This window comes from Scyliorhinus torazame, chromosome 9 (genome assembly GCF_047496885.1).
Source record: "Scyliorhinus torazame isolate Kashiwa2021f chromosome 9, sScyTor2.1, whole genome shotgun sequence".
Classification (NCBI taxonomy): Eukaryota; Metazoa; Chordata; class Chondrichthyes; order Carcharhiniformes; family Scyliorhinidae; genus Scyliorhinus; species Scyliorhinus torazame.
This window is the reverse complement of record NC_092715.1, coordinates 259,899,708-259,925,263: the sequence shown is the minus strand read 5'-3', so window position 1 is coordinate 259,925,263 and position 25,556 is coordinate 259,899,708. Positions and strand designations below refer to the sequence as shown.

The following is a 25,556-nucleotide window of genomic DNA, read 5'->3' as shown; positions in this document are numbered from 1 at the left end:
CCTACGGTGGATTCCTTGGACTTTGGGGGGGAGGGATGTTATAACCTGCCTACTGACGATTGGCTGGGGACTAATGATTATCCCACAATCCTATGGGAGTATGAACTTCCCCAATGAGGGGGGCGGAGAAACTCCTACTATAAATAAGCTGGCCAGTCCAGGAACCAGGAGAAAGGAGAAGGTAGCAAGGGAAGTTACTGCTACTACTATGTATATATTGTTATAGTAAATAAACTTTATTAATTTGTATCCTTAAAACTCGTGCTGGATTCTTCGGGGCCTTTACAAAAGATTGGCTTTGACTGTGAGTGACGACAGGATTGGGATTGGCTTTGACTGTGAGTGAGGACAGGATTGGGATTGGCTTTGACTGTGAGTGAGGACAGGATTGGGATTGGCTTTGACTGTGAGTGGGGACAGGATTGGGATTTCCTTTGACTGTGAGTGAGGACAGGATTGGGATTGGCTTTGACTGTGAGTGGGGACAGGATTGGGATTTCCTATGACTGTGAGTGAGGACAGGATTGGGATTGGCTTTGACTGAGTGAGGACAGGATTGGGATTGACCGACTGTGAGTGAGAACAGGATTGGGATTGTCCGACTGTGAGTGAGAACAGGATTGGGATTGACTTTGACTGTGACTGAGGACGGGACTGGGATTGGCTTTGACTGTGAGTGAGGACAGGATTGGGATTGGCTTTGACTGTGAGTGAGGACAGGATTGGGATTGGCTTTGACCGAGTGAGGACAGGATTGGGATTGACTTTGACCGAGTGAGGACAGGATTGGGATTTGATTTGACTGTGAGTGAGGACAGGATTGGGATTGGCTTTGACTGAGTGGGGACAGGATTGGGATTGGCTTTGACTGTGAGTGGGGACAGGATTGGGATTGGCTTTGACTGAATGAGGACAGGATTGGGATTGACTTTCACTGTGAGTGAGGACAGGATTGGGATTGGCTTTGACTGAGTGACGACAGGATTGGGATTGGCTTTGACTGTGAGTGAGGACAGGATTGGGATTGGCTTTGACTGAGTGAGGACAGGATTGGGATTGATTTTGACTGTGAGTGAGGACAGGATTGGGATTGGCTTTGACTGTGAGTGAGGACAAGATTGGGATTGGCTTTGACTGTGAGTGGGGACAGGATTGGGATTGGCTTTGACTGAGTGAGGACAGGATTGGGATTGATTTTGACTGTGAGTGAGGACAGGATTGGGATTGGCTTTGACTGTGAGTGAGGACAAGATTGGGATTGGCTTTGACTGTGAGTGAGGACAGGATTGGGATTGACTTTGACTGTGAGTGAGGACAGGATTGGGATTGGCTTTGACTGAGTGAGGGCAGGATTGGGATTGGCTTTGACTGTGAGTGAGGACGGGATTGGGATTGGCTTTGACTGTGAGTTGGGACGGGATTGGGATTGGCTTTGACTGAGTGAGGACAGGATTGGGATTGATTTTGACTGTGAGTGAGGACAGGATTGGGATTGGCTTTGACTGAGTGGGGACAGGATTGGGATTGGCTTTGACTGTGAGTGAGGACAGGATTGGGATTGGCTTTGACTGAGTGAGGACAGGATTGGGATTGATTTTGACTGTGAGTGAGGACAGGATTGGGATTGGCTTTGACTGTGAGTGAGGACGGGATTGGGATTGGCTTTGACTGTGAGTTGGGACAGGATTGGGATTGGCTTTGACTGAGTGAGGACAGGATTGGGATTGGTTTTAACTGAGTGAGGACAGGATTGGGATTGGTTTTAACTGAGTGAGGACAGGATTGGGATTGGCTTTGACTGTGACTGAGGACAAGATTGGGATTGGCTTTGACTGTGAGTGAGGACAGGATTGGGATAGGCTTTGACCGAGTGAGGACAGGATTGGGATTGATTTTGACTGAGTGAGGACAGGATTGGGATTGGCTTTGAGTGTGAGTGAGGACAGGATTGGGATTGGCTTTGACTGAGTGAGGACAGGATTGGGATTGGTTTTAACTGAGTGAGGACAGGATTGGGATTGGCTTTGACTGTGAGTGAGGACAAGATTGGGATTGGCTTTGACTGTGAGTGAGGACAGGATTGGGATTGGCTTTGACTGATTGAGGACAGGGTTGGGATTGGCTTTGACTGTGAGTGAGGACAGGATTGGGATTGGCTTTGACTGTGAGTGAGGACAGGATTGGGATTGGCTTTGACCGAGTGAGGACAGGATTGGGATTGATTTTGACTGAGTGAGGACAGGATTGGGATTGGCTTTGAGTGTGAGTGAGGACAGGATTGGGATTGGCTTAGACTGAGTGAGGACAGGATTGGGATTGGCTTTGACTGTGAGTGAGGACAGGATTGGGATTGACTTTCACTGTGAGTGAGGACGGGACTGGGATTGGCTTTGACTGTGAGTAAGGATAGGATTGGGACTGGCTTTGACCGAGTGAGGACAGGATTGGGATTGACTTTCACTGTGAGTGAGGACGGGACTGGGATTGGCTTTGACTGTGAGTGAGGACAGGATTGGGATTGACTGTGAGTGAGGACAGGATTGGGATTGGCTTTGACTGTGAGTGAGGACAGAATTGGGATTGACTGTGAGTGAGGACAGGATTGGGATTGTCTTTGACTGTGAGTGTGGACAGGATTGGGATTGGCTTTGACTGTGAGTGGGGACAGGATTGGGATTGACTTTGACTGAGTGAGGACAGGATTGGGATTGGCTTTGACTGTGAGTGGGGACAGGATTGGGATTGACTTTGACTGAGTGAGGACAGGATTGGGATTGGCTTTGACTGTGAGTGAGGACAGGATTGGGATTGGCTTTGACTGTGAGTGGGGACAGGATTGGGATTGACTTTGACTGAGTGAGGACAGGATTGGGATTGGCTTTGACTGTGAGTGAGGACAGAATTGGGATTGACTGTGAGTGAGGACAGGATTGGGATTGGCTTTGACTGTGAGTGAGGACAGGATTGGGATTGACTTTCACTGTGAGTGAGGACAGGATTGGGATTGACTGTGAGTGAGGACAGGATTGGGATTGGCTTTGACTGTGAGTGAGGGCAGGATTGGGATTGGCTTTGACTGTGAGTGAGGACAGGATTGGGATTGGCTTTGACTGTGAGTGAGGACGGGATTGGGATTGACTTTGACTGAGTGAGGACAGGATTGGGATTGGCTTTGACTGTGAGTGAGGACAGGATTGGGATTGGCTTTGACTGTGAGTGAGGACAGGATTGGCTTTGACTGTGAATGAGGACAAGATTGGGATTGGCTTTGACTGTGAGTGAGGACAGGATTGGGATTGGCTTTGACTGTGAGTGAGGACAGGATTGGCTTTGACTGTGAGTGAGGACAAGATTGGGATTGGCTTTGACTGTGAGTGTGGACAGGATTGGGATTGGCTTTGACTGTGAGTGAGGACGGGATTGGGATTGACTTTGACTGAGTGAGGACAGGATTGGGATTGGCTTTGACTGTGAGTGAGAACAGGGTTGGCTTTGACTGTGAGTGAGGACAAGATTGGGATTGTCTTTGACTGTGAGTGAGGACAGGATTGGGATTGGCTTTGACTGTGAGTGAGGACGGGATTGGGATTGACTTTGACTGAGTGAGGACAGGATTGGGATTGGCTTTGACTGAGTGAGGACAGGATTGGGATTGGCTTTCACTGTGAGTGAGGACGGGATTGGGATTGACTTTGACTGAGTGAGGACAGGATTGGGATTGGCTTTGACTGTGAGTGAGGACAGGATTGGGATTGACTTTCACTGTGAGTGAGGACGGGATTGGGATTGACTTTGACTGAGTGAGGACGGGATTGGGATTGACTTTGACTGTGAGTGAGGACAGGATTGGGATTGGCTTTGACTGTGAGTGAGGACAGGATTGGGATTGACTTTCACTGAGTGAGGACGGGATTGGGATTGACTTTGACTGAGTGAGGACAGGATTGGGATTGGCTTTGACTGTGAGTGAGGACAAGATTGGGATTGGCTTTGACTGTGAGTGAGGATAGGATTGGGATTGGATTTGTGTGAGGACAGGGTTGGGATTGGTTTTGACTGTGAGTGAGGACGGGATTGGGATTGACTTTGACTGAGTGAGGACAGGATTGGGATTGGCTTTGACTGTGAGTGAGGACAGGATTGGGATTGGATTTGTGTGAGGACAGGGTTGGGATTGGCTTTGACTGTAGTGGGGACAGGATTGGGATTGGCTTTGACCGAGTGAGGACAGGATTGGGATTGATTTTGACTGAGTGACGACAGGATTGGGATTGGCTTTGACTGTGAGTGAGGACAGGATTGGGATTGGCTTTGACCGAGTGAGGACAGGATTGGGATTGATTTTGACTGAGTGGGGACAGGATTGGGATTGGCATTGACTGTGAGTGAGGACAGGATTGGGATTGGCTTTGACTGTGAGTGAGGACAGGATTGGCTTTGACTGTGAGTGGGGACAGAATTGGGATTGGCTTTGACTGAGTGAGGACAGGATTGGGATTGGCTTTGACTGTGAGTGGGGACAGGATTGGGATTGGCTTTGACTGTGAGTGAGGACAGGATTGGGATTGGCTTTGACTGTGAGTGAGGACAGGATTGGGATTGGCTTTGACTGTGAGTGAGGACAGGATTGGGATTGGCTTTGACTGTGAGTGAGGACAGGATTGGGATTGGTTTTGACTGTGAGTGAGGACAGGATTGGGATTGGCTTTGACTGTGAGTGAGGACAGGATTGGGATTGGCTTTGACTGAGTGAGGACAGGATTGGGATTGGCTTTGACTGTGAGTGAGGACAGGATTGGGATTGGCTTTGACTGTGAGTGAGGACAGGATTGGGATTGGCTTTGACTGAGTGAGGACAGAATTGGGATTGGCTTTGACTGAGTGAGGACAGGATTGGGATTGATTTTGACTGAGTGAGGACATAATTGGGATTGGCTTTGACTGAGTGAGGACAGAATTGGGATTGATTTTGACTGTGAGTGAGGACAGGATTGGGATTGACTTTGACTGTGACTGAGGACAGGATTGGGATTGACTTTGACTGTGAGTGAGGACAGGATTGGGATTGGCTTTGACTGTGAGTGAGGACAGGATTGGGATTGGCTTGGACTGGGAGGGAGGACAGGATTGGGATTTGCTTTGACTGTGAGTGAGGCCAGATTTGGGATTGGATTTGCCTGTGAGTGAGGACAGGATTGGGATTGGCTTTGACTGTGAGTGAGGACAGGATTGGGATTGGCTTTGACTGTGAGTGAGGCCAGATTTGGGATTGGCTTTGACTGAGTGGGGACAGGATTGGGATTGGCTTTGACTGTGAGTGGGGACAGGATTGGGATTGGCTTTGACTGAGTGAGGACAGGATTGGGATTGGCTTTGACTGAGTGAGGACAGGATTGGGATTGGCTTTGACTGTGAGTGAGGACAGGATTGGGATTGGCTTTGACGGAGTGAGGACAGGATTGGGATTGACTTTGACTGTGAGTGAGGACAGGATTGGGATTGACTGATGGGAGGTGAGGATTGGGATTGACTTTGACTGTGACTTGAGGAGAGGATTGGGATTGCCTTTGACTGTGAGTGAGGACAGGATTGGGATTGACTTTGACTGAGGACAGGATTGGGATTGACTGTGACTGTGACTTGAGGACAGGGTTTTCATTGGCTTTGACTGTGAGTGAGGACAGGATTGGGATTGGCTTTGACTGTGAGTGAGGACAGGATTGGGATTGGCTTTGACTGTGAGTGGGGACAGGATTGGGATTGCCTTTGACTGAGTGAGGACAGGATTGGGATTGACTTTGACTGAGTGAGGACAGGATTGGGATTGGCTTTGACTGTGAGTGAGGACGGGATTGGGATTGGTTTGACTGTGATTGAGGACGGGATTGGGATTGACTTTGACTATGAGTGACGACAGGATTGGGATTGGCTTTGACTGAGTGAGGACAGGATTGGGATTGACTTTGACTGTGAGTGAGGACAGAATTGGGATTGGTTTGACTGTGAGTGAGGACGGGATTGGGATTGACTTTGACTATGAGTGACAACAGGATTGGGATTGACTTTGACTGAGTGAAGACAGGGTTGGGATTGGCTTTGACTGAGTGAGGACAGGATTGGTATTGACTTTGACTGTGAGTGAGGACAGGATTGGGATTGACTTTGACTGTGAGTGAGGACGGGATTGGGATTGACTCTGACTATGAGTGACGACAGGATTGGGATTGGCTTTGACTGAGAGTGAGGACAGAATTGGGATTGGCTTTGACTGTGAGTGAGGACAGGATTGGGATTGACTTTGACTGTGAGTGAGGACAGGATTGGGATTGACTTTAAACTGAGTGAGGACAGGATTGGGATTGACTTTGTGTGAGGACAATGTTGGGATTGGCTTTGACTGTGAATGAGGACAGGATTGGGATTGGCTTTGACTGTGAGTGATGACGGGATTGGGATTGACGTTGACTGTGAGTGAGGACGGGATTGGGATTGACTTTGATTGAATGAGGACAGGATTGGGATGACTGTGACTGAGGACAGGATTGGGATTGGCTTTGACTGTGAGTGGGGACAGGATTGGGATTGGCTTTGACTGAGTGAGGACAGGATTGGGATTGGCTTTGACTGTGAGTGAGGACAGGATTGGGATTGGCTTTTACTGAGTGAGGACAGGATTGGGATTGGCTTTTACTGAGTGAGGACAGGATTGGGATTGACCGACTGTGAGTGAGGACAGGATTGGGACTGGATTTGACTGTGAGTGAGGACAGGATTGGGATTGGCTTTGACTGTGAGTGGGTACAGGATTGGGATTGATTTTGACTGAGGGAGGACAGGATTGGGATTGGTTTTGACTGAGTGAGGACAGGATTGGGATTGGCTTTGACTGTGAGTGAGGACAGGATTGGGATTGGCTTTTACTGAGTGAGGACAGGATTGGGATTGGCTTTTACTGAGTGAGGACAGGATTGGGATTGACCGACTGTGAGTGAGGACAGGATTGGGACTGGATTTGACTGTGAGTGAGGACAGGATTGGGATTGGCTTTGACTGTGAGTGGGTACAGGATTGGGATTGATTTTGACTGAGTGAGGACAGGGTTGGGATTGGCTTTGACTGTGAGTGGGGACAGGATTGGGATTGACTTTGACTGAGTGAGGACGGGATTGGGATTGACTTTGACTGACTGAGGACAGGATTGGGATTGGCTTTGACTGTGACTGAGGACAGGGTTGGGATTGGCTTTGACTGTGAGTGGGGACAGGATTGGGATTGACTTTGACTGTGAATGAGGACAGGATTGGGATTGACTTTGACTGACTGAGGACAGGATTGGGATTGACTTTGACTGACTGAGGACAGGATTGGGATTGGCTTTGACTGTGACTGAGGACAGGGTTGGGATTGGCTTTGACTGTGAGTGGGGACAGGATTGGGATTGACTTTGACTGTGAATGAGGACAGGATTGGGATTGACTTTGACTGACTGAGGACAGGGTTGGGATTGGCTTTGACTGTGAGTGGGGACAGGATTGGGATTGGCTTTGACTGAGCGAGGACAGGGTTGGGATTGGCCTTGACTGTGAGTGAGGACAGGATTGGGATTGGCTTTGACTGTGAGTGAGGACAGGATTGGGATTGACTTTGACTGTGAGTGGGGACAGGATTGGGATTGACTTTGACTGTGAATGAGGACAGGATTGGGATTGACTTTGACTGACTGAGGACAGGATTGGGATTGGCTTTGACTGTGAGTGAGGACAGGATTGGGATTGGCTTTGACTGAGTGAGGACAGGATTGGGATTGATTTTGACTGTGAGTGAGGACAGGATTGGGATTGGCTTTGACTGTGAGTGAGGACGGGATTGGGATTGGCTTTGACTGTGAGTTGGGACAGGATTGGGATTGGCTTTGACTGAGTGAGGACAGGATTGGGATTGGTTTTAACTGAGTGAGGACAGGATTGGGATTGGTTTTAACTGAGTGAGGACAGGATTGGGATTGGCTTTGACTGTGACTGAGGACAAGATTGGGATTGGCTTTGACTGTGAGTGAGGACAGGATTGGGATAGGCTTTGACCGAGTGAGGACAGGATTGGGATTGATTTTGACTGAGTGAGGACAGGATTGGGATTGGCTTTGAGTGTGAGTGAGGACAGGATTGGGATTGGCTTTGACTGAGTGAGGACAGGATTGGGATTGGTTTTAACTGAGTGAGGACAGGATTGGGATTGGCTTTGACTGTGAGTGAGGACAAGATTGGGATTGGCTTTGACTGTGAGTGAGGACAGGATTGGGATTGGCTTTGACTGATTGAGGACAGGGTTGGGATTGGCTTTGACTGTGAGTGAGGACAGGATTGGGATTGGCTTTGACTGTGAGTGAGGACAGGATTGGGATTGGCTTTGACCGAGTGAGGACAGGATTGGGATTGATTTTGACTGAGTGAGGACAGGATTGGGATTGGCTTTGAGTGTGAGTGAGGACAGGATTGGGATTGGCTTAGACTGAGTGAGGACAGGATTGGGATTGGCTTTGACTGTGAGTGAGGACAGGATTGGGATTGACTTTCACTGTGAGTGAGGACGGGACTGGGATTGGCTTTGACTGTGAGTAAGGATAGGATTGGGTCTGGCTTTGACCGAGTGAGGACAGGATTGGGATTGACTTTCACTGTGAGTGAGGACGGGACTGGGATTGGCTTTGACTGTGAGTGAGGACAGGATTGGGATTGACTGTGAGTGAGGACAGGATTGGGATTGGCTTTGACTGTGAGTGAGGACAGAATTGGGATTGACTGTGAGTGAGGACAGGATTGGGATTGTCTTTGACTGTGAGTGTGGACAGGATTGGGATTGGCTTTGACTGTGAGTGGGGACAGGATTGGGATTGACTTTGACTGAGTGAGGACAGGATTGGGATTGGCTTTGACTGTGAGTGGGGACAGGATTGGGATTGACTTTGACTGAGTGAGGACAGGATTGGGATTGGCTTTGACTGTGAGTGAGGACAGGATTGGGATTGGCTTTGACTGTGAGTGGGGACAGGATTGGGATTGACTTTGACTGAGTGAGGACAGGATTGGGATTGGCTTTGACTGTGAGTGAGGACAGAATTGGGATTGACTGTGAGTGAGGACAGGATTGGGATTGGCTTTGACTGTGAGTGAGGACAGGATTGGGATTGACTTTCACTGTGAGTGAGGACAGGATTGGGATTGACTGTGAGTGAGGACAGGATTGGGATTGGCTTTGACTGTGAGTGAGGGCAGGATTGGGATTGGCTTTGACTGTGAGTGAGGACAGGATTGGGATTGGCTTTGACTGTGAGTGAGGACGGGATTGGGATTGACTTTGACTGAGTGAGGACAGGATTGGGATTGGCTTTGACTGTGAGTGAGGACAGGATTGGGATTGGCTTTGACTGTGAGTGAGGACAGGATTGCCTTTGACTGTGAATGAGGACAAGATTGGGATTGGCTTTGACTGTGAGTGAGGACAGGATTGGGATTGGCTTTGACTGTGAGTGAGGACAGGATTGGCTTTGACTGTGAGTGAGGACAAGATTGGGATTGGCTTTGACTGTGAGTGTGGACAGGATTGGGATTGGCTTTGACTGTGAGTGAGGACGGGATTGGGATTGACTTTGACTGAGTGAGGACAGGATTGGGATTGGCTTTGACTGTGAGTGAGAACAGGGTTGGCTTTGACTGTGAGTGAGGACAAGATTGGGATTGTCTTTGACTGTGAGTGAGGACAGGATTGGGATTGGCTTTGACTGTGAGTGAGGACGGGATTGGGATTGACTTTGACTGAGTGAGGACAGGATTGGGATTGGCTTTGACTGAGTGAGGACAGGATTGGGATTGGCTTTCACTGTGAGTGAGGACGGGATTGGGATTGACTTTGACTGAGTGAGGACAGGATTGGGATTGGCTTTGACTGTGAGTGAGGACAGGATTGGGATTGACTTTCACTGTGAGTGAGGACGGGATTGGGATTGACTTTGACTGAGTGAGGACGGGATTGGGATTGACTTTGACTGTGAGTGAGGACAGGATTGGGATTGGCTTTGACTGTGAGTGAGGACAGGATTGGGATTGGCTTTGACTGTGAGTGAGGACAGGATTGGGATTGACTTTCACTGAGTGAGGACGGGATTGGGATTGACTTTGACTGAGTGAGGACAGGATTGGGATTGGCTTTGACTGTGAGTGAGGACAAGATTGGGATTGGCTTTGACTGTGAGTGAGGATAGGATTGGGATTGGATTTGTGTGAGGACAGGGTTGGGATTGGTTTTGACTGTGAGTGAGGACGGGATTGGGATTGACTTTGACTGAGTGAGGACAGGATTGGGATTGGCTTTGACTGTGAGTGAGGACAGGATTGGGATTGGATTTGTGTGAGGACAGGGTTGGGATTGGCTTTGACTGTAGTGGGGACAGGATTGGGATTGGCTTTGACCGAGTGAGGACAGGATTGGGATTGATTTTGACTGAGTGACGACAGGATTGGGATTGGCTTTGACTGTGAGTGAGGACAGGATTGGGATTGGCTTTGACCGAGTGAGGACAGGATTGGGATTGATTTTGACTGAGTGGGGACAGGATTGGGATTGGCATTGACTGTGAGTGAGGACAGGATTGGGATTGGCTTTGACTGTGAGTGAGGACAGGATTGGCTTTGACTGTGAGTGGGGACAGAATTGGGATTGGCTTTGACTGAGTGAGGACAGGATTGGGATTGGCTTTGACTGTGAGTGGGGACAGGATTGGGATTGGCTTTGACTGTGAGTGAGGACAGGATTGGGATTGGCTTTGACTGTGAGTGAGGACAGGATTGGGATTGGCTTTGACTGTGAGTGAGGACAGGATTGGGATTGGCTTTGACTGTGAGTGAGGACAGGATTGGGATTGGTTTTGACTGTGAGTGAGGACAGGATTGGGATTGGCTTTGACTGTGAGTGAGGACAGGATTGGGATTGGCTTTGACTGAGTGAGGACAGGATTGGGATTGGCTTTGACTGTGAGTGAGGACAGGATTGGGATTGGCTTTGACTGTGAGTGAGGACAGGATTGGGATTGGCTTTGACTGAGTGAGGACAGAATTGGGATTGGCTTTGACTGAGTGAGGACAGGATTGGGATTGATTTTGACTGAGTGAGGACATAATTGGGATTGGCTTTGACTGAGTGAGGACAGAATTGGGATTGATTTTGACTGTGAGTGAGGACAGGATTGGGATTGACTTTGACTGTGACTGAGGACAGGATTGGGATTGACTTTGACTGTGAGTGAGGACAGGATTGGGATTGGCTTTGACTGTGAGTGAGGACAGGATTGGGATTGGCTTGGACTGGGAGGGAGGACAGGATTGGGATTTGCTTTGACTGTGAGTGAGGCCAGATTTGGGATTGGATTTGCCTGTGAGTGAGGACAGGATTGGGATTGGCTTTGACTGTGAGTGAGGACAGGATTGGGATTGGCTTTGACTGTGAGTGAGGCCAGATTTGGGATTGGCTTTGACTGAGTGGGGACAGGATTGGGATTGGCTTTGACTGTGAGTGGGGACAGGATTGGGATTGGCTTTGACTGAGTGAGGACAGGATTGGGATTGGCTTTGACTGAGTGAGGACAGGATTGGGATTGGCTTTGACTGTGAGTGAGGACAGGATTGGGATTGGCTTTGACTGAGTGAGGACAGGATTGGGATTGACTTTGACTGTGAGTGAGGACAGGATTGGGATTGGCTTTGACTGTGAGTGAGGCCAGATTTGGGATTGGCTTTGACTGAGTGGGGACAGGATTGGGATTGGCTTTGACTGTGAGTGAGGACAGGATTGGGATTGACTGTGAGTGAGGACAGGATTGGGATTGGCTTTGACGGAGTGAGGACAGGATTGGGATTGACTTTGACTGTGAGTGAGGACAGGATTGGGATTGACTGATGGGAGGTGAGGATTGGGATTGACTTTGACTGTGACTTGAGGAGAGGATTGGGATTGCCTTTGACTGTGAGTGAGGACAGGATTGGGATTGACTTTGACTGAGGACAGGATTGGGATTGACTGTGACTGTGACTTGAGGACAGGGTTTTCATTGGCTTTGACTGTGAGTGAGGACAGGATTGGGATTGGCTTTGACTGTGAGTGAGGACAGGATTGGGATTGGCTTTGACTGTGAGTGGGGACAGGATTGGGATTGCCTTTGACTGAGTGAGGACAGGATTGGGATTGACTTTGACTGAGTGAGGACAGGATTGGGATTGGCTTTGACTGTGAGTGAGGACGGGATTGGGATTGGTTTGACTGTGATTGAGGACGGGATTGGGATTGACTTTGACTATGAGTGACGACAGGATTGGGATTGGCTTTGACTGAGTGAGGACAGGATTGGGATTGACTTTGACTGTGAGTGAGGACAGAATTGGGATTGGTTTGACTGTGAGTGAGGACGGGATTGGGATTGACTTTGACTATGAGTGACAACAGGATTGGGATTGACTTTGACTGAGTGAAGACAGGGTTGGGATTGGCTTTGACTGAGTGAGGACAGGATTGGTATTGACTTTGACTGTGAGTGAGGACAGGATTGGGATTGACTTTGACTGTGAGTGAGGACGGGATTGGGATTGACTCTGACTATGAGTGACGACAGGATTGGGATTGGCTTTGACTGAGAGTGAGGACAGAATTGGGATTGGCTTTGACTGTGAGTGAGGACAGGATTGGGATTGACTTTGACTGTGAGTGAGGACAGGATTGGGATTGACTTTAAACTGAGTGAGGACAGGATTGGGATTGACTTTGTGTGAGGACAATGTTGGGATTGGCTTTGACTGTGAATGAGGACAGGATTGGGATTGGCTTTGACTGTGAGTGATGACGGGATTGGGATTGACGTTGACTGTGAGTGAGGACGGGATTGGGATTGACTTTGATTGAATGAGGACAGGATTGGGATGACTGTGACTGAGGACAGGATTGGGATTGGCTTTGACTGTGAGTGGGGACAGGATTGGGATTGGCTTTGACTGAGTGAGGACAGGATTGGGATTGGCTTTGACTGTGAGTGAGGACAGGATTGGGATTGGCTTTTACTGAGTGAGGACAGGATTGGGATTGGCTTTTACTGAGTGAGGACAGGATTGGGATTGACCGACTGTGAGTGAGGACAGGATTGGGACTGGATTTGACTGTGAGTGAGGACAGGATTGGGATTGGCTTTGACTGTGAGTGGGTACAGGATTGGGATTGATTTTGACTGAGGGAGGACAGGATTGGGATTGGTTTTGACTGAGTGAGGACAGGATTGGGATTGGCTTTGACTGTGAGTGAGGACAGGATTGGGATTGGCTTTTACTGAGTGAGGACAGGATTGGGATTGGCTTTTACTGAGTGAGGACAGGATTGGGATTGACCGACTGTGAGTGAGGACAGGATTGGGACTGGATTTGACTGTGAGTGAGGACAGGATTGGGATTGGCTTTGACTGTGAGTGGGTACAGGATTGGGATTGATTTTGACTGAGTGAGGACAGGGTTGGGATTGGCTTTGACTGTGAGTGGGGACAGGATTGGGATTGACTTTGACTGAGTGAGGACGGGATTGGGATTGACTTTGACTGACTGAGGACAGGATTGGGATTGGCTTTGACTGTGACTGAGGACAGGGTTGGGATTGGCTTTGACTGTGAGTGGGGACAGGATTGGGATTGACTTTGACTGTGAATGAGGACAGGATTGGGATTGACTTTGACTGACTGAGGACAGGATTGGGATTGACTTTGACTGACTGAGGACAGGATTGGGATTGGCTTTGACTGTGACTGAGGACAGGGTTGGGATTGGCTTTGACTGTGAGTGGGGACAGGATTGGGATTGACTTTGACTGTGAATGAGGACAGGATTGGGATTGACTTTGACTGACTGAGGACAGGGTTGGGATTGGCTTTGACTGTGAGTGGGGACAGGATTGGGATTGGCTTTGACTGAGCGAGGACAGGGTTGGGATTGGCCTTGACTGTGAGTGAGGACAGGATTGGGATTGGCTTTGACTGTGAGTGAGGACAGGATTGGGATTGACTTTGACTGTGAGTGGGGACAGGATTGGGATTGACTTTGACTGTGAATGAGGACAGGATTGGGATTGACTTTGACTGACTGAGGACAGGATTGGGATTGGCTTTGACTGTGAGTGAGGACAGGATTGGGATTGGCTTTGACTGAGTGAGGACAGGATTGGGATTGATTTTGACTGTGAGTGAGGACAGGATTGGGATTGGCTTTGACTGTGAGTGAGGACGGGATTGGGATTGGCTTTGACTGTGAGTTGGGACAGGATTGGGATTGGCTTTGACTGAGTGAGGACAGGATTGGGATTGGTTTTAACTGAGTGAGGACAGGATTGGGATTGGTTTTAACTGAGTGAGGACAGGATTGGGATTGGCTTTGACTGTGACTGAGGACAAGATTGGGATTGGCTTTGACTGTGAGTGAGGACAGGATTGGGATAGGCTTTGACCGAGTGAGGACAGGATTGGGATTGATTTTGACTGAGTGAGGACAGGATTGGGATTGGCTTTGAGTGTGAGTGAGGACAGGATTGGGATTGGCTTTGACTGAGTGAGGACAGGATTGGGATTGGTTTTAACTGAGTGAGGACAGGATTGGGATTGGCTTTGACTGTGAGTGAGGACAAGATTGGGATTGGCTTTGACTGTGAGTGAGGACAGGATTGGGATTGGCTTTGACTGATTGAGGACAGGGTTGGGATTGGCTTTGACTGTGAGTGAGGACAGGATTGGGATTGGCTTTGACTGTGAGTGAGGACAGGATTGGGATTGGCTTTGACCGAGTGAGGACAGGATTGGGATTGATTTTGACTGAGTGAGGACAGGATTGGGATTGGCTTTGACTGTGAGTGAGGACAGGATTGGGATTGACTTTCACTGTGAGTGAGGACGGGACTGGGATTGGCTTTGACTGTGAGTAAGGATAGGATTGGGACTGGCTTTGACCGAGTGAGGACAGGATTGGGATTGACTTTCACTGTGAGTGAGGACGGGACTGGGATTGGCTTTGACTGTGAGTGAGGACAGGATTGGGATTGACTGTGAGTGAGGACAGGATTGGGATTGGCTTTGACTGTGAGTGAGGACAGAATTGGGATTGACTGTGAGTGAGGACAGGATTGGGATTGTCTTTGACTGTGAGTGTGGACAGGATTGGGATTGGCTTTGACTGTGAGTGGGGACAGGATTGGGATTGACTTTGACTGAGTGAGGACAGGATTGGGATTGGCTTTGACTGTGAGTGGGGACAGGATTGGGATTGACTTTGACTGAGTGAGGACAGGATTGGGATTGGCTTTGACTGTGAGTGAGGACAGGATTGGGATTGGCTTTGACTGTGAGTGGGGACAGGATTGGGATTGACTTTGACTGAGTGAGGACAGGATTGGGATTGGCTTTGACTGTGAGTGAGGACAGAATTGGGATTGACTGTGAGTGAGGACAGGATTGGGATTGGCTTTGACTGTGAGTGAGGACAGGATTGGGATTGACTTTCACTGTGAGTGAGGACAGGATTGGGATTGACTGTGAGTGAGGACAGGATTGGGATTGGCTTTGACTGTGAGTGAGGGCAGGATTGGGATTGGCTTTGACTGTGAGTGAGGACAGGATTGGGATTGGCTTTGACTGTGAGTGAGGACGGGATTGGGATTGACTTTGACTGAGTGAGGACAGGATTGGGATTGGCTTTGACTGTGAGTGAGGACAGGATTGGGATTGGCTTTGACTGTGAGTGAGGACAGGATTGCCTTTGACTGTGAATGAGGACAAGATTGGGATTGGCTTTGACTGTGAGTGAGGACAGGATTGGGATTGGCTTTGACTGTGAGTGAGGACAGGATTGGCTTTGACTGTGAGTGAGGACAAGATTGGGATTGGCTTTGACTGTGAGTGTGGACAGGATTGGGATTGGCTTTGACTGTGAGTGAGGACGGGATTGGGATTGACTTTGACTGAGTGAGGACAGGATTGGGATTGGCTTTGACTGTGAGTGAGAACAGGGTTGGCTTTGACTGTGAGTGAGGACAAGATTGGGATTGTCTTTGACTGTGAGTGAGGACAGGATTGGGATTGGCTTTGACTGTGAGTGAGGACGGGATTGGGATTGACTTTGACTGAGTGAGGACAGGATTGGGATTGGCTTTGACTGAGTGAGGACAGGATTGGGATTGGCTTTCACTGTGAGTGAGGACGGGATTGGGATTGACTTTGACTGAGTGAGGACAGGATTGGGATTGGCTTTGACTGTGAGTGAGGACAGGATTGGGATTGACTTTCACTGTGAGTGAGGACGGGATTGGGATTGACTTTGACTGAGTGAGGACGGGATTGGGATTGACTTTGACTGTGAGTGAGGACAGGATTGGGATTGGCTTTGACTGTGAGTGAGGACAGGATTGGGATTGACTTTCACTGAGTGAGGACGGGATTGGGATTGACTTTGACTGAGTGAGGACAGGATTGGGATTGGCTTTGACTGTGAGTGAGGACAAGATTGGGATTGGCTTTGACTGTGAGTGAGGATAGGATTGGGATTGGATTTGTGTGAGGACAGGGTTGGGATTGGTTTTGACTGTGAGTGAGGACGGGATTGGGATTGACTTTGACTGAGTGAGGACAGGATTGGGATTGGCTTTGACTGTGAGTGAGGACAGGATTGGGATTGGATTTGTGTGAGGACAGGGTTGGGATTGGCTTTGACTGTAGTGGGGACAGGATTGGGATTGGCTTTGACCGAGTGAGGACAGGATTGGGATTGATTTTGACTGAGTGACGACAGGATTGGGATTGGCTTTGACTGTGAGTGAGGACAGGATTGGGATTGGCTTTGACCGAGTGAGGACAGGATTGGGATTGATTTTGACTGAGTGGGGACAGGATTGGGATTGGCATTGACTGTGAGTGAGGACAGGATTGGGATTGGCTTTGACTGTGAGTGAGGACAGGATTGGCTTTGACTGTGAGTGGGGACAGAATTGGGATTGGCTTTGACTGAGTGAGGACAGGATTGGGATTGGCTTTGACTGTGAGTGGGGACAGGATTGGGATTGGCTTTGACTGTGAGTGAGGACAGGATTGGGATTGGCTTTGACTGTGAGTGAGGACAGGATTGGGATTGGCTTTGACTGTGAGTGAGGACAGGATTGGGATTGGCTTTGACTGTGAGTGAGGACAGGATTGGGATTGGTTTTGACTGTGAGTGAGGACAGGATTGGGATTGGCTTTGACTGTGAGTGAGGACAGGATTGGGATTGGCTTTGACTGAGTGAGGACAGGATTGGGATTGGCTTTGACTGTGAGTGAGGACAGGATTGGGATTGGCTTTGACTGTGAGTGAGGACAGGATTGGGACTGGCTTTGACTGAGTGAGGACAGAATTGGGATTGGCTTTGACTGAGTGAGGACAGGATTGGGATTGATTTTGACTGAGTGAGGACATAATTGGGATTGGCTTTGACTGAGTGAGGACAGAATTGGGATTGATTTTGACTGTGAGTGAGGACAGGATTGGGATTGACTTTGACTGTGACTGAGGACAGGATTGGGATTGACTTTGACTGTGAGTGAGGACAGGATTGGGATTGGCTTTGACTGTGAGTGAGGACAGGATTGGGATTGGCTTGGACTGGGAGGGAGGACAGGATTGGGATTTGCTTTGACTGTGAGTGAGGCCAGATTTGGGATTGGATTTGCCTGTGAGTGAGGACAGGATTGGGATTGGCTTTGACTGTGAGTGAGGACAGGATTGGGATTGGCTTTGACTGTGAGTGAGGCCAGATTTGGGATTGGCTTTGACTGAGTGGGGACAGGATTGGGATTGGCTTTGACTGTGAGTGGGGACAGGATTGGGATTGGCTTTGACTGAGTGAGGACAGGATTGGGATTGGCTTTGACTGAGTGAGGACAGGATTGGGATTGGCTTTGACTGTGAGTGAGGACAGGATTGGGATTGGCTTTGACTGAGTGAGGACAGGATTGGGATTGACTTTGACTGTGAGTGAGGACAGGATTGGGATTGGCTTTGACTGTGAGTGAGGCCAGATTTGGGATTGGCTTTGACTGAGTGGGGACAGGATTGGGATTGGCTTTGACTGTGAGTGAGGACAGGATTGGGATTGACTGTGAGTGAGGACAGGATTGGGATTGGCTTTGACGGAGTGAGGACAGGATTGGGATTGACTTTGACTGTGAGTGAGGACAGGATTGGGATTGACTGATGGGAGGTGAGGATTGGGATTGACTTTGACTGTGACTTGAGGAGAGGATTGGGATTGCCTTTGACTGTGAGTGAGGACAGGATTGGGATTGACTTTGACTGAGGACAGGATTGGGATTGACTGTGACTGTGACTTGAGGACAGGGTTTTCATTGGCTTTGACTGTGAGTGAGGACAGGATTGGGATTGGCTTTGACTGTGAGTGAGGACAGGATTGGGATTGGCTTTGACTGTGAGTGGGGACAGGATTGGGATTGCCTTTGACTGAGTGAGGACAGGATTGGGATTGACTTTGACTGAGTGAGGACAGGATTGGGATTGGCTTTGACTGTGAGTGAGGACGGGATTGGGATTGGTTTGACTGTGATTGAGGACGGGATTGGGATTGACTTTGACTATGAGTGACGACAGGATTGGGATTGGCTTTGACTGAGTGAGGACAGGATTGGGATTGACTTTGACTGTGAGTGAGGACAGAATTGGGATTGGTTTGACTGTGAGTGAGGACGGGATTGGGATTGACTTTGACTATGAGTGACAACAGGATTGGGATTGACTTTGACTGAGTGAAGACAGGGTTGGGATTGGCTTTGACTGAGTGAGGACAGGATTGGTATTGACTTTGACTGTGAGTGAGGACAGGATTGGGATTGACTTTGACTGTGAGTGAGGACGGGATTGGGATTGACTCTGACTATGAGTGACGACAGGATTGGGATTGGCTTTGACTGAGAGTGAGGACAGAATTGGGATTGGCTTTGACTGTGAGTGAGGACAGGATTGGGATTGACTTTGACTGTGAGTGAGGACAGGATTGGGATTGACTTTAAACTGAGTGAGGACAGGATTGGGATTGACTTTGTGTGAGGACAATGTTGGGATTGGCTTTGACTGTGAATGAGGACAGGATTGGGATTGGCTTTGACTGTGAGTGATGACGGGATTGGGATTGACGTTGACTGTGAGTGAGGACGGGATTGGGATTGACTTTGATTGAATGAGGACAGGATTGGGATGACTGTGACTGAGGACAGGATTGGGATTGGCTTTGACTGTGAGTGGGGACAGGATTGGGATTGGCTTTGACTGAGTGAGGACAGGATTGGGATTGGCTTTGACTGTGAGTGAGGACAGGATTGGGATTGGCTTTTACTGAGTGAGGACAGGATTGGGATTGGCTTTTACTGAGTGAGGACAGGATTGGGATTGACCGACTGTGAGTGAGGACAGGATTGGGACTGGATTTGACTGTGAGTGAGGACAGGATTGGGATTGGCTTTGACTGTGAGTGGGTACAGGATTGGGATTGATTTTGACTGAGGGAGGACAGGATTGGGATTGGTTTTGACTGAGTGAGGACAGGATTGGGATTGGCTTTGACTGTGAGTGAGGACAGGATTGGGATTGGCTTTTACTGAGTGAGGACAGGATTGGGATTGGCTTTTACTGAGTGAGGACAGGATTGGGATTGACCGACTGTGAGTGAGGACAGGATTGGGACTGGATTTGACTGTGAGTGAGGACAGGATTGGGATTGGCTTTGACTGTGAGTGGGTACAGGATTGGGATTGATTTTGACTGAGTGAGGACAGGGTTGGGATTGGCTTTGACTGTGAGTGGGGACAGGATTGGGATTGACTTTGACTGAGTGAGGACGGGATTGGGATTGACTTTGACTGACTGAGGACAGGATTGGGATTGGCTTTGACTGTGACTGAGGACAGGGTTGGGATTGGCTTTGACTGTGAGTGGGGACAGGATTGGGATTGACTTTGACTGTGAATGAGGACAGGATTGGGATTGACTTTGACTGACTGAGGACAGGATTGGGATTGACTTTGACTGACTGAGGACAGGATTGGGATTGGCTTTGACTGTGACTGAGGACAGGGTTGGGATTGGCTTTGACTGTGAGTGGGGACAGGATTGGGATTGACTTTGACTGTGAATGAGGACAGGATTGGGATTGACTTTGACTGACTGAGGACAGGGTTGGGATTGGCTTTGACTGTGAGTGGGGACAGGATTGGGATTGGCTTTGACTGAGCGAGGACAGGGTTGGGATTGGCCTTGACTGTGAGTGAGGACAGGATTGGGATTGGCTTTGACTGTGAGTGAGGACAGGATTGGGATTGACTTTGACTGTGAGTGGGGACAGGATTGGGATTGACTTTGACTGTGAATGAGGACAGGATTGGGATTGACTTTGACTGACTGAGGACAGGATTGGGATTGGCTTTGACTGTGAGTGAGGACAGGATTGGGATTGGCTTTGACTGAGCGAGGACAGAATATGACTCTGGTGCTCCTCTTCCCATTGTGGAATTGCCAACTGACCCCTCTCTGTTGAAATTGGCAGGTTGGCCAAAGAGACAAGTAGGAGTTGGTACTTAAGGTGAGAAAACTGAAAGCTTGTCCCAAAATAAATATACGCTGGATAATTATTAAGAATTGCACTGGGATTTGTAAATGGGGGGAAAGAGTTGACTTTGAGTCTCGATGTGGTGATCGGGCTACATTATGGTTGTCAGTGTCCTTGAATACCACTTGCATTGGGTTAATCAGACTATTTTTTCCCCATAGATTTTCTTGCATCTGTTGTCGATTAGCAAAGTGTGGTTACATTGAGGAGAGTATTGTGATGAGAATCTAGCCTGTTGCATGCCCTCTAGTCTTCTATTTTGAATGATGCCGTTTGGAGTCATAGGGCTAATTTTGCGGTCCCGAAGGAGGGGGGTGGGGAGGAGTTGTGCTCGTCTGGAACCCAACTCGGAGAATCATGGCTGCAACAATTTGCAGTTAAATGGTGCCTTTAATAGAGTAAAACAACCCAATTTGCTTTTAGTGAATCATTCCAAGCAAAATTAGAGAAATATTTACTTAACATCTCTGCATAATCTTATTCATCAGTTTTAAAAATTGGGAATGATATTGCTTCTGATGGGAATATCAAATCCTGACACTGGTTGTATCACAAGTTAGTTGCAACAACAACTATTGTTTATACAGTGGTAAACACATATTACAGTAAACCACCCCATACCCATCATAGAATCATAGAATTTACAGTGCAGAAGCAGGCAATTCAGCCCATCGAGTCTGCACCGGCCCTTGGAAAGACAACCCTACTCAAGCCCACACCACCCTATCCCCGTAACCTAGCAAACCCACCCAACCTTTTTGGACACTAAGGAGCAATTTAGCATGGCCAGTCCACCTAACCTGCACATCTTTCGACTGAGGGAGGAAACCGGAGCACCCGGAGGAAACCCACACAGGGAGAACGTGCAGATTTGGCACAGACCGTGACCCAAGCCGGGAACCGAACCTGGGACCCTGGAGCTGTGAAGCGACAGTGGTAACCACTGTGCTACCGTGCCGCTCACAGGGACTTTATCCAACAAAATCTGACACCAAGCCACATATGGAGATTTGGTGACTCAAATCTTGGTCAAAGAGGTAGGTTTTAAGGGGCTGTCTTTCAGGAGGAGAGCGAGGTAACAATGAGAAGGTGGGATAGGGAGGAAATTCCAGAGCGTAGGGCCTTGGCAGGTGAACGCACGGCCACCACCCCAATGGTGGAGGAATTCCAATTTGGGATATGCAAAAGGTCCCCTACAGGAGGAGCACGGAGGGTTGCAGGTTTGGAGGAGGTTAGTGATGAGGAGAGGCAAGGCCACGGAGGGAATTTGAAAACCGTGCTGACAATTTTTAAGTCTGAGGGCACCAATATAAGTCATCGAGCGCGGAGATTTAGACAGCAGAGTTATGGATGAAAAGAGTAGGTTCCAGGGCTTGGGAAACAAAGCATAAAATAATATTCAGAGCATTTCATCAGCACTGATAGAGGTCATTGTCCTCTTGATTCTCTCTGATGGTGCCAGACCTGACTTCAGATTCCCAACATCCACGGTATTTTGTGTTTGCTCTAATATTTATAACCCAGTTGTCTCTCCAGAACACTGCCAAGGAGATGTGTTATTTAAAACCCCTGTTTATCTGAAACATTACTAAGCATTTGAGAAAGATCTTCTCCACATGTTCGTACGCCTGAAAGCCACGCTCTGCCTCAAACCATACTTTTCAATCGATAATCTGTTTGTTAGTTAGTTATGTCCCTTGGACATTATGTTAAATTTTTATGATCTGTTTTCTCTTGCAGGAAATAGGACACCTTTGGAAGAAACCTGACTATGACTAATGACTCCTTTATGAAGAATACTTTTCCTGTGCTGTTGCCAGATCGATTTCTGTATTTATTAGCGTCTCTGTAACAGATTCTTACTAATCTGACGGTATTCTCTACCTTCTGTGGAAAGTAGTTTTTTTTAAATTGGCTAAGCACTGGGCAAGCCGATGTCATAAAACTTCTTTATTTTTAATTTGTAGTCAGCTTGCCATTGGTTTTAACGGCAAAAAGGTTTGATTGTGTGTGGAATTATTAGGATTTGGGTGTAACGTGAAACGAAGAATAGCTTCCTCATTATTTCCGATAAATTAGATAAAAGTGTGTCTGCGGCAAGTTAAAGGTTAATAAGTCAAATAACTGGTGGCTTTTATTGGGGGATGTGCTGCTGTCGATGATGACGGGACCCACTGCACCTTGGTTACGCGGAATGAAATAACCCCGATAAATCTAGCACCAATCCTGCACTATTTTAGTGTGCCTCTGTTTATCGTGTTTTAATTTTGCTTTTAAAGGGGCAGTGAAGTTTTTTTTTAACTAAAGGAAAATGAAGTCACTCATTTATAGCTGGTTTAGCTCAGTGGGATCGAGAGCTGGTTTGTAATGCAGAACCAGGCCAGCAGCGCGGGGTCGATTCCCGTTCAAGCTTACCCGCACAGGTGCCGGAATGTGGCGACTAGCAGCTTTTCACGGTAACTTCGTACTTGTGACAATAAAAGATTATTATTATTATTGTGTGCATCGACCAATCGGGGAATGCAGCACTGTGTTACCCTCTTTCTTTTACTGCCATGGAGAGAGATTACACATCACGGACATAACTCAAACCTTTACAGTATTAACTCTAGGTTATCAAAAGAAAAGAAACCATTTGCCAAATAAGAAATACTTGAATGTTGTTCACTAAGTCATCGCAAAGACTTGCAAACACTGTTTCAAGGCGCAGTGATGTATGTGGCTGGGAATCATCTGTCACTCGTATATCTTACGTTCTACTTTCATTTTTAATTGCAACTGTTATTTAGCATGTTTGTGCGGTTTCATTAAATTTATTTTGGACATTTAAAAAAATGATCTTTCAGTGTGATGTGTGGAATGTTGATCAATCTGGTCACAAAAAGTTTTGAAGTCTATTTGAAGTTCAGCTTGTACCTTTTTAAAATGTTTTCCAATTAAGAATCAATTTAGCGTGGCCAATCCATCTACCCTGCACATCTTCATGTTGTGGGGGGTGAGACCCACGCAGACACGGGGAGAATGTGCAAACTCCACACGGACAGGGGCCGGGATCGAACCCGGGTCCTCGGCGCCGTGAGGCAGCAGTGTTAACCACTGCTCCACTGTGCCGCCACCAGCCTGCGCCTTTCTTGGACGACGTGCTGTTCCATTAGCAACTTCACATCAAGTTTGCAGCCTCAACCAGCCAAAATTGTGAACTTCAGTGCGTGATACACCAGTACAGGCCTAACTTAAATCATTTAAACCTTCCGCTGAATATGTGCAACCCTGAAACATGTTGTAATGCGTGGCAATTTAACAATTAAGTTTCAACGTCAGAGATAATGGGTGGGATTTACCCAGCAATCCCCCGTGTGTTTTCCCTCAGCGAGGGCGGCTCACCAGCGGAATTTTCTGGTCCTGTTGTTGTCAATGGTATTTCCCGCTGAATGCTCTCCTCGTCGCCAGGAAATCCGAGGCGGGGAACGGGAATATCCCGCCCGCGTGAACAGCCGGTAAATTCCACCCAACAAGATTTAGAAGTACACAAAGCGTTCAGCGGTTTAATGAATTTTGCTTGGTAATAATCTGTTGAGTATCTGAATTGTCACATGTAACAAGTACACGACTTCGAAAAGGTTTTTGTGTAGTTTTTAAAAAAGTAAACATCTTTGAAATGTAGGTGTCTCTTCGTCCAGTCTTTTCAATAATTTTGCACGGAGTATCAGTCTCGTTTATCCTCCCGGTCTATTATCGGGCATTTCTCCATTCTGGTGCAGTCTACGCCCTCCTTTTAATTCTTTTACAGTTGTCTTTGTCCAGTTCTCTTAATATTACAAAATATTATTTTTCATCGAGTTATAAAAGGAAGGCTTGTTTACCTAGCACTTTACAACTGATAAGGTGCTTCTGTTAAAGTATGGTCACTGATGTAATGTGGTAAATGTGGCAGCCAAATTTCACACCGATCGGTCTCACATACAGCAGTCTGATGACCAGATATTGATCGGACAGTGGGGAGAACTCCCCTGCTTTTCAAAAGAATGCCACGGACCCTTGTGAGGGCAGACGGGCCCCGCAGCTAACATCTCATTCCAAAGATGGCACCAGATGTTGGCTGAAACAGCTGCTGTTTGCTCCGAAGTCTGGGGGAAGTTCACTTCCATTGTTTTAAAGTCCAATAGCCCGGCTAACTCGCAGAAATAACTAAAATACAATTGAAAAGGAAATGACCTTCACCATTTCCTGGACGGTCACATCGTTCCACTTGAGGTATGTACGAGTGAAGAGTTCATAGCTGTAATATATCCTTTTGGCTTTCAGAATTCCAACAAAGTCTCTCGCAGTTTGCCACTGTGTGTTTGTCAACGCGTAACTCTTTTGAGGTTTTGGGTACCAACAGATCGACAGCTTTATGTTCGAGCATTTGTTTTGCCACAGGCATCCTGAAGAAAATGCCTTTGTTTGGAGAAAGGTACTGATGGGGGACAGGATGTGAAACTTCATTACATTGCCATCTCGTTCTCCTTCCAGCTAAAACGAAGCCTGGGCACATTATAGCCACCCACTCCCTCTTGTGTTTGCCTGTCAGCTAAATTAGACCATTATGTTATATGGCATTAGGCCATGTCCAATATTTATACGTAGGTCCTTGGCACACTAAGTGATTGCCCTATAAAACATGCAGCGCTAGTTCGGTCACTCACAAATGGCTGCAAGGCTTACAATAAAATTTACATTTTTAAATAATTAATTTACGGGATGTGGGCGTCGCTGGTTAGCCCAGCATTTATTGCCCATCCCTAGTTGCCCTTCAGAAGCTGGGGGTGAGTTGCCTTCTTGAACCGCTGCAGTCCTTTAGG

The 25,556-nt window shown here is 48.0% G+C and overlaps 1 protein-coding gene across 1 annotated transcript in view; it reads left to right on the top strand.

The window, feature by feature from the left end:
- The window catches only part of gng10 (guanine nucleotide binding protein (G protein), gamma 10), a 75,196-nt gene extending 50,821 nt beyond the window's left edge, over nt 1-24,375 (top strand). Inside the window, exon 3 of the mRNA XM_072517321.1 lies at nt 22,453-24,375. The gene's annotated coding sequence lies outside the window, so the exon portion shown is untranslated. The remainder of the gene's footprint in view (nt 1-22,452) is intronic.
- Nucleotides 24,376-25,556: the final 1,181 nt, after the last annotated feature.